Genomic DNA, 10,822 nt, shown 5'->3' with positions numbered 1-10,822 from the left:
TTAATCACACATACAAAAGATGGGGGGAAAAGTACATTACTGCAGAAAATGCCAACACTAAAAGACCAAGAAAGATAATTAATAACTTTATGACAAAACTTGATGACAAAAAATTTGATAAAATGGATAAATTCCTGCAAACATACACACAACCCAACAAAAAAGACAGTGGTGAATTAAATGAAAATTACTGGTATTTTAAATTATTGAATATATAATAAAAGACCTTTTATGTAAGAAAAGAGTAGCCCAGAAGTCTTCCATTGAAAAGTTTCAAGTATCACAGCAAGAGATCAGTTTAAAACAAACTCTTCAAGATAATAAAGTATAAATAATCAACACCTCATTTTATGGAGATAGCATAAGCTTTGTGTTAAACATTGATAAGGACATTAAAGAAAGGAAAAATGACATGTCAATTATTTCATAAATATGTGAAAATCCTTAACAAGATATTGATGAAGCAGTTAGCAAGATGGAAAAATAAAACAAGAAAATAGTAGCTAAGTTGTATAGGATGTTTTGGGACAAGGAGTGAGAGACAAGAAACTCTTGTGGATTCATAAGGACTTTGGCATGATGGATGAGTAAAGAGAATGAGTAGGCATTTATGTGAGTACTTGGAGAAGGAAATGGCAACCCACTCCAATATTCTTGCCTGGACAATTCCATAGACAGAGGAACCTGGCAGGCTACAGCTCACAGGGTCACAAAGAGTTGAACATGACTGAGTGACTATCACTCACTCACTACGTGAGTAATTACCGTTTCCTCTTTCAATATACGTTCAGGAGACTTCTGTTTAATTCCATATTTGGGGTGAATTTTTTTAACATGAATTCTTAGTGAGGCAGCCCTATCCTATTCATTTTATCATAAAATAGTAACAATAACAAAATAAGTAATATATAATAGCACTAATATTACTGTATCAATAATGCCAGGAAGAACTTAGCAATACCAGGGCATTTGTGGTATATCATATTGAAAAAATGTTCACACACATTGACTAAAAAAATGTCATTTTCTACTTTACTACTTCACTACAATTTTTGAAGAGTTTTTAGACTCATTTGACAAATTGGGAATTTGTAATATGGAGAAAATTAGCTCTGGTAAGGTCACACGTTGAGTAAGTGTTTTTGTTGTTGTTTAGTCACTAAGTCATGTCCAACTCTTTTGCAACTCCATGGACTGTAGCCCATCAGGCTCCTCTGTCCTTGGGATTTCCCAGGCAGGAAGACTGGAGTGGATTTCCATTTCCTTTTCCAGGGGATCTTCCAGACCCAAGGATCGAACTCATGTCTCTTGCATTGACAAGTGGATTCTTTAACATTCAGCTACAAGGGAAGCCCCTTAATAAGTATTATGAAAGGCAAATTAAGCCACAGCTGTCTGACTTTTGAGCCTAAGTACTCAGCCCCTTTACTATATCCTAAGCATATACACTTGCATTCAGAGTTCTGTACAGAGGTACACATAGAGTTAAAGCTATTCCTGATATATCCTATCAACATCCCGATCATAATATGAAAGATAAATTTTAATTGTGTTTTAGTTATATCTGAATTGGAAAATTTTCAAAATAAAAACAGTAGAGATTAATACTCTGCAGAAAATAAGGAGAGTCAGAGGCAATAAATCTTTTGTGTCAAAACTCTCTTGGCTTAATTATGAGAACTCTTTGCTGGTATATGAAAATGATGGCCTGATTTCTTACGTGCTAAAGACCCCAATGCTGAGAAAGATCGAGGGCAAGAGGAGAAGTGGGCAACAGAGGATAAGATGGTTGGATGGCATCACTGACTCAGTGAACACTGAGTCTGAGCAAACTCTGAGAGATGGTGAAGGACAGGGAGTCGGACAGGTCTTAGTGACTGAACAACAAACTCCTGACTTTTAATAAGGAAGTAAAATGAAGGAGTTGATTCCTTCTGAGGTGCTAGCTGACCCTTTATCAGCTTAGATGGACCTTCCAGAAAACCTGATTCCAACATTTCCTTCAAATGGCTGTGATTGAGAATTTATCACCGCCAGTGTCTTCATCTAAACCTCTCTCTTTCTACCTTCTCTCAATATTTTATCACTTAGATATTGATGCTAACCTGAATGGTTCTTAAGCTCATCATACCAGCTTTGCAATTCAGACTTAAAATTGGGTCAAGAGCAGAAAATCACCTCTTATCATGTCTCATCTCCACTATCAGACTTCAACTTTTCCATCTTGAAGGGCCTGGCTCTTAAAATGCATTTATTTTTAAGATCTTAGTTATCATTTTCATCAAAACAAAACAGAAGACTAAGTAAGTGGAAAGCAAACTGTAGTATCCTGACTGAAGAAGATCTTGGACAAATGGAAGACTTAAAAAGCTGAGTCCTGAATTGAGCACAGAGGAGGCATCATTGAGATTATTTCTAAGAAACTCTAAGAACTGACATTGAAAAGTCTTCCCTAAGTCCCTAATATTTCTCTGGTTCACCATGAGACACAAATAATCACCCTTTTAAATCATTCTTCCTCACCTCCTTACAGTGTAACTCCAGTTTTAATGTAAGTATAATTTCTGGTTAAGGTTGGGATATTCATTGATTTACAACATTTGTATAGCCTATATATTCCTTTGATCTTGGTTTTTCTTTTTTTTTTTTTTGATGTTTTACTTTTTTGTTTATTTTGATACCACACATTTGTTTCTACTGATTTACTTGCCACCAAGAGTAACAACTTCAGCAATCAATTACTTTTTGATTTAGTGAGTCATCCAAATTTTGATCTTTCAAATACATTTATTTAAAGAAACTGAAATTTTAAAAGGAAAAATAGTTTCTTAGAGGAAGCCATGAATGAACTGCCTATCTTTAAAAGGATTTTTAAAAATTACTATAAGAGTAGTCATGAAAAAGAATAACCTTGCAATTTTGACCATACAATAGAAGAGGACTCCATATAATTTTATAAATTAGAGTTCAGTAATGATAAAATCCAGCAATCAAATAGTTCATTACCTTTAATTTTTTTCCTATAAGCTAACTTGATAGATTTATATAAAACAATGGATTAGTGAATGAAAGAAAACTAAAGATTTAATCCATTATCAATATGATAGGAAGTAAAAATGGAGTGACTTGACAAAATGTTGTTGGAGGATGTCCATTCAATGAGATATCTGACATTATGCTTCCCTTTGGGTGTTTTTAAAGGCTAAGTCAAATACCTTCTGTACTTAGGACCTGATCTAATCTTTAATCTCTAATAAATTACATTAATAAAAAGATTACCAATGAATTAAAACACTATTTAAACTTAAATTGCACAGTGATATTCAATATGTCTAGCAAGACTATTAATAAGACAAATTCCTCTGGGTATTTGGTCATATTTATTTCCACCATTTATCTTAAGAATTCTTTTTAAATTTTCATAGCTTAAATCCTAGAAATAGGTTCTTAAATTCAATGGAGAAAAGGGGGTTAATGAGAAATCCAGCAAACAGATTTCAAAATAAAGTTGGTGATTTAAAAACACATCCACCTCTTCTGCACCAAGAAATTCCATTGAAATAACAGTAACTATAAGACAGCAATTTCAAAGAAATAAGTTCATAAGAACAGACAAAATGAGAAAAGGAACCTCAGCAAAACTTTTAGGGGGAAAGCAGATGGATGCTAGTAACTGACAGCAGACATCAGAAATCTGAGTCTTTAGCTAGCAGTGGGGAACTTCCAAATGATTCACCTCATACTTCTAAAACTGAGGGTAAAGTTGGGCTAACATCTGGAGGCCTGACTAATGACTCCCAGAAGCTAGATAAGTAAAGCACTCAAATCCCCAAGGAGAAAACAGAGAGGGTTCTGTAATGAGAAGTTCATTCCAGGTACAAGAGGATATAGTAAACATTTACTTACAGAATGTTGAAATACTTACACACTTTTCTTTTACATGTCTCTCAAAATGACAATAGCCAAGCCTACCTCTGAGATGACTGGAAAATATTCTTGTGAACAGATCAACCAAAGATGAAATAACTAAACATACATCAGAAGATCCCTAATGTAATGATTCAAATAGATAAAACTGTAATGTTGAAATCTGTGTATAACAAGCACTACCTATATGCACAGTGTTTCCAATAAGCTTTTTATTTTCCCACTTTCAGACATGGATAACCCAAAATCACTAGACAGCGGGAAATGGCTCTAACTCAAATATTAAATAACAAATGATCAAATAAATAATTAAATAACCGGGTGGATGAAATTTTTTTAAATTGAAAGAATAATATTAGGGAAAATAGCAGATTAGGTAGTTCCAAGTGTTCTTAACTCCACAGAAACTCTGAGTAATGGAACAAAAACAGAATGAACTTTATCCAAACTATGAAAAATAAAGGTTTGTAGCAATGAACAAAGCTGAATCAAGAAAAGGGTAACTTAAAAAACATAGGAAACCTTTGCGGTATTTTTAGTCACACTTGTCCTTCCCCTCACTGTCAAGGCAGTGGCCTGAGAGATGTCAGTTGCCATTTTGAGAGTAAAAACCTTGGTCCCAGGTTGCTTAGAGAGCAGAGCAAACTTTATTCTCTGAGAATATGTTTGTCTGTTTTGGTCTTTTGAGGCAAACCAGAGGCATGCTGAAATCCTGGAAAGGAAAGCTGGGGAGATTTGGGGGTATTAAGTCAATGAAAAGTATCCACATACATGGGGAGATTTAGAAAATCAAATGAATTTCCAGAAACAGGATACATTCTCAGGAAAGACCTAAGAAGACCTCAAGCTTTTATCTATGGCTGATTTCTAGACTCAGCAAAAAGAGAAAATGAGTGCTACATTACATTTATACTTGTCTACATGGTAAAAGATTCCCCAACAGAAAACCATTCTGCAAACACCAAGTAAGCCAGCCTTCCTGCCTGCCTTCCTCCTTCCCCCAGGGTAAAAAAGAAAAAAGAAAAAGACTTTAAAAAATGTCACAAAATAAACAAACAACTATAACACATAACAAAATACAAAAAAGAGCCTCAGGAAGAGGAAAAAAATCTGGCTATCAGACTTACCACATTATAATACTAAAAATTCCCAATTTTTCACAAAAATTGCAAAGCAAATCACATAGAGAAACAAGAAAGTAGGTCCATTCACAAGATAAATTAACAGCAATTGTCCCTGAGGAATAACAGACATTTGACTTACCAGGGAAATACTTTAAATCAACTGTGTTAAACATTTTTGAAAGAACTAAAGGAAGACAGAAAAACAAAGTTTCAACAGATAGAGCATATCAGCAAAAACATAGAAACTACAAAAAAGAACCAGAGAGTAATTCTGGAGTTGAAAAGTACAGTAACTAAAATAAAATATTTAGCTAGAGGTTTTCAATAGTAGGTTGAGCAGGCAGTAAAAAAAAATCCAAAAAATTAAAGATAAGTTAATTTAAAATATTTAATCTGAGAAGAAAGTAAAATGATTGAATAAAAAGGAAAAGAGCCTCAGAAAACTGCGAGACAACATGAAACATAAGAACATATGCAAAATGGGAGTCTTAGAAGGAGATGAGAGAAAGGGTCAGAAAGAATACTTGAATAAATAATGGCTGAACACTTCCCAGATGTGATAAAAGAAATGGATCGACATGTCCAAAAGTTCAATGAATTCCAACAAGAACCAACCTAAAATGATTCACAATGAGACACATTTTAATTAGAAAGCCAAAAAAAGAGAGTCTCGAAAGCAGTAAACAACAACAACAAAACAAGATTCGTAACATGTAGAGGTTCCTCAATAAGATAATAGTTCATTTCTCATCTGGAAAAGGTCAATTTTCATTCCAATTCCAAAGAAAGGCAATGCCAAAGAATGTTCAAACCACCATACAATTGCACTCATTTCATGTGTTTGCAAGGTTATGCTCAAAATCCTTCAAGCTAGGCTTCAGCAGTGCATGAACCAAGAAATTCCAGATGTACAAGCTGGATTTGGAAAAGGCAGAGAAACCAGAGATCAAATTGCCAACATTTGTTGCATCCAGAAAAAGCAAGAGAATTCCAGGGAAAAACATCTGCTTCTGCTTTTTTGATTATGCCAAAGCCTTTGACTGTATGGATCACAAAAAACTGGAAAATTCTGAAATGGATGAGAACACTAGACCACCATACCTGTCTCTTGAGAAACTTGTATGCAGGACAAGAAGCAACAGTTAGAACTGGACATGAAACAATTAGACATCTGTAATCTTATAACTGAAAATTTGTACTCTTTGACCAGTTCAGTTCAGTCGCTCAGTCATGTCCAACTCTTTGCACCTCCATGGACAGCAGCACTCCAGGCTTCTCTGACCATCACCAACTCCATGAGCTTGATCAAACTCATGTCCTTTGAGTCGGTGATGCCATCTAACCATCTCATCCTTTGTCACCCCCTTCTCCTCCTGCCTTCAATCTTTCCCAGCCTCAGGGTCTTTTCCAAGGAATCACTTCTTCGCATCAGGTGGCCAAAGTATTGGAGTTTCAGCTTCAACATCAGTCCTTCCAATGAATATTCAGGACTGATTTCCTTTTGGATTGACTGGTTGGAGGTCCTTGCAGTCCAAGGGACTCTCAAGAGTCTTCTCCAACACCACAGTACAAAAGCATCAATTCTACAGCACTCAGCTTTCTTTATAGTCCAACTCTCATTAATCAATACATGACTCCTGGAAAAACCATAGCTTGGACTAGATGGACCTTGTTGGCAAAGTAATGTCTCTGCTTTTTAATATGCTAAGTTGGTCATAGCTTTTCTTCCAAGGAGCAAGTATCTTTTAATTTTATGGCAGCAGTTACCATCTGCAGTGATTTTGGAGCCCCCCAAATTAAAGTCTCTCACTGTTTTAAGCTCTATGTATCAGAGCTCACAAAGACTTTTTCTTTTTTTTTTTACACTGAGTTCTTTCATTGTTTCCAAAGGAACTGAAAGAACAGATTTCCCCATCTATTTGCTATGAAGTGTTGGAAATGGATGCATGATCTTAGTTCTCTGAATGTTGAGTTTTAAGTCAGCTTTTTCACTCTCCTCCTTCACTTTCATCAAGAGGCTCTTTGGTTCTTCTTCACTTTCTGCCATAAGGGTGGTGTCATATGCATATCTGAGGTTATTGATATTTCACCTGGCAATCTTGATTCCAGCTTGTACTTCATCCAGCCCGGCATTTCACATGATGTAACTCTGCATATAAGCTTTATGCTTATATGCATACAAGGTATATACTCTTTGACCAACATCTCCACATTTCTCCTGCCCTCTCTGCCTTTGGTAACCAGCAGCCTACTCAGTTTCTATGATTTTGATTTTTTTAGATTTTGCATGTAAATGAGATAATGCAACATTTATCTTCCCATGTCTAGTTTATTTCACCTAGTATAGTATCCTTTAGGTTCATCCTTGTTGCTGCAAATGGCAGAATTTCTTTTTTCTTAAAGGCTGAATAATAGTCTATTGTATATTGAAGGAAATCAGAATATGCCATCACAAAATATGCCTGTGACATAAAAATAATTTTGAGCTAAAGACATAAATAAGTAAGTACCAGAAAGGCACTCTGGATCCTCCCCATATCTTCCTGAAAGCAGGAGATAAAATCCTGTTATGAAATATGTTCTCCATACAACAGAAGGAAATTAACATTCTTATTACCAAGAACAGAATGTTATGAACAAGAGAATGCTATACAAACAGCCCCTGTTAAAATAATTTTTATCTTCCTTTAGCCTGCTTACATACGTTAGTTCCTTCTCCAAAACTGTCTCTTGGTTCAGAGAGCATAAAACATGTGGGTTTTACCCCTTGTTAGGGTCTTAATTTCCTAATGAGACTTTCCATGTCACGTAAAACTTTTATTAAATAAATTTGTATGATTTTCAGCTGTTTATCTGCCACGCGTGTGTGTGTGCATGTGTGTGTCTGCGCGCGTGCCTGCACACACACGCTCAGTCATGCCTGACTCTTTAGGAGCCCTCTGCGTATGGAATTTTCCAGACAAGAATATTGGAATGGGTTGTATTTCCTACTCCAGGGGATCTTCCTGACCCAGGGATCAAACTCGTGTCTCTTGCATTTTCTAGTCAGTTTAATTCTTAGGCCCATTCTAAAAACTTTAAGTGTAGAAACAGAATTCTGCCTCCCCTACAGTCCATGGAGTCACAAAGAGTTGGACACAAACTGAGTGAGTGAGCACACATACACACACAATATATATGGAAACTTTCTTTATACATTCCTTAATCAATATACAGTTAGGTTGTTTCCATATCTTCGCTATTGTGAGTAATACTGCAATGAAATGGGAGTGTAGATATCTCCTCCAGGAAGTTATTTACTTTGGATGTATATACTTAGAAGTGCAATTAATGGATGATATGCTAATTATATATTTAACATGGGATGAATCTCCATATTTTTCATAATCACTGTACCAATTTAATTTCCACCAACAGCTACAAGTTATCTTGTTACACCACATCCTTACCAGTTCTTGCTATCTTTAAAATTTTTGATAATAGACAACTTAGTAGGTATGAGGTAATACCTCACTGTGGTTTTTATTTGAATTTCCACAACTATTAGAAATATTGAGCATTTTTTCATAACTCATTGGTGATTGTATGTCTTCTTTGAGAAAATGTCTATGCAGGTACTTTGCCCATTTTTATTTTTTTTTATTTTTTATTTATTTTTTATTATTTTTTTAATTTTTTAAATTTTTTTTATTAGTTGGAGGCTAATTACTTCACAACATTTCAGTGGGTTTTGTCATACATTGATATGAATTGCCCATTTTTAAAATTGAGCAATATTAAATATCTTGTTTCGCTTTACTTTTGATTTGAATTTCCTATGTATTCTGGATGTATCTATGTGTTCAGCCACTCAGTCGTGTCCAGCTCTTTGTGATCCCATGGACTGTAGCTTTCCAGGCCCCTCTGTCCATGGGATTTCCCAGGTAAGAATACTGGTGTGGGTTGCATTTTCCTACTCCAGGGGATCTTCCTGACCGAGGGATTAAACCCATGTCTCCTGTGTCTCCTGCATTAGCAAGCAGATTCTTTTAACACTGTGCCACCATTCTGAATATCAACCTTTTATTAGGTACACACTTTATGGATATTTTTCCTATTTTATAGGTCAACACTACATTCTGTTAAATATTTCTTTTGCTGTGCAAAACATTTTAGTCTGATTTTGTTATACTTATTTATTTTTTCTTTTGTTGTCTGTGCTTTTAGGGTCATATCCAAAAAAAAAAAAAAAAAAGAAATTGCCAAGACCAGTGCCAAGCAGCTTTAACTTTATATTTTCTCCTAGGAATTTATGATTTCAGGTGTTATGTTTATCCATTTTCAGTTGGTTTTTGTGTGTGGTGTAAAATAAGGGTCCAATTCCATTCCTCTGCTATCCAGGTTTCACAGTACTATTTCCTGAAGAGACAATCCTTTTCTCACTGCATATTCTAGGTGATTCTTGGTGCCTTTGTTGAAGATTAGTTTTTCTGTATATGCATGGGTGTATTTCTAGGTTTTCTATTCTGTTTATTGGTCTATTATGTCTGTTTCTGTGCCAGTACAATACAGTTTTGATTATTACAGCTTTGCAACATGTTTTGAAATCAGAAAGTATGGTGCCTCCAACTGTGCTATTGTTGCTCAAGATTGCTCTAGACATTCACAGTCTCTTGTTCTTCCATGCAAATTTTAGAATTTATTTTTATTTTTGTAAAAAGTGTCCTTGAAATTATGAGAAGGCTTTTTGGACATTTTTGGACATTTTAACAATTCTTCCAATTCAGGATCATGGAATACCTTTACATTTATTTGTCTTATTAAATTTCTTTCAGTAATATTTTATAATTTTCAGTGCACAGATCTTTCCTCTAATTGGTTAAAGTTATTCCTAAGTATTTTATGGTTTTTGATGCTATTGTAAATGGATAATTTTCTTGATTTCTTTCAGATATTTTGTTGCTAGTATATAGAAATACAACTGATTTTTATATGTTGATTTTGTATCTTGGAACTTTACTAAAACTGTATTGGTGTTAACAGTTTTTTTGTGTGTGAGAAATCAAGCAATTTTTCAATGTTGTCTGCAAATATAGATAAGTTTCTTTCTTTTGCTTTAATTTGGACAGTTTTATTCTTTTCTTTGCCTTTTGCTCTGGGTATGACATCCTGTATGATAGTAAATAAAATTGCTGAAAGTGTTTACCCTTGCTTTGTTCATGATGTTAAAGAAAAATTCTTCATTTTTTTAACATCATAATATGAGCATGATGTTACCTGTGAGCTTGTCATATATAGCCTTATTATATTGATGTATATTCCTTCTATACCTAATGTGTTGAGAATTTTTACCACGAAGGGCATAAAGTACTGGATTTTATCAATGATCTTTTTTCATATATTGAGATGATAATATGCAGTCCATGGAATTCTCCAGGCCAGAATACTAGAGTGGGTAGCCTGTCCATTCTCCAGAGCATCTTCCCAACCCAGGGATCAAACCCAGGTCTCCTGTATTGCAGGTGGATCTTTACCAACTGATCCACAAGAGAAGCCCAAGAATACCTATTCCTTATCCAGAAGATCTTCCCAACCCAAGAATTGAACTGGAGTCTCCTGTATTGCAGGTGGATTCTTACCAACTGAGCTATCAGGAAAGCCTTCATCTATTGAGATGATAATATAATTTTTCTCCTTCATTTGTTAATGTGCTATTTTGTAGTTATTAATTTGTGTATGGTGAATGATCTTTGCATTTGCAGGAAAAAAATCTACTTGGTCATCGTGTATGA

The sequence above is a fragment of the Cervus canadensis genome, chromosome 16, assembly GCF_019320065.1.
Source record: "Cervus canadensis isolate Bull #8, Minnesota chromosome 16, ASM1932006v1, whole genome shotgun sequence".
In the NCBI taxonomy this organism is placed as follows: Eukaryota; Metazoa; Chordata; class Mammalia; order Artiodactyla; family Cervidae; genus Cervus; species Cervus canadensis.
Note: the sequence above shows the minus strand (reverse complement) of the source record.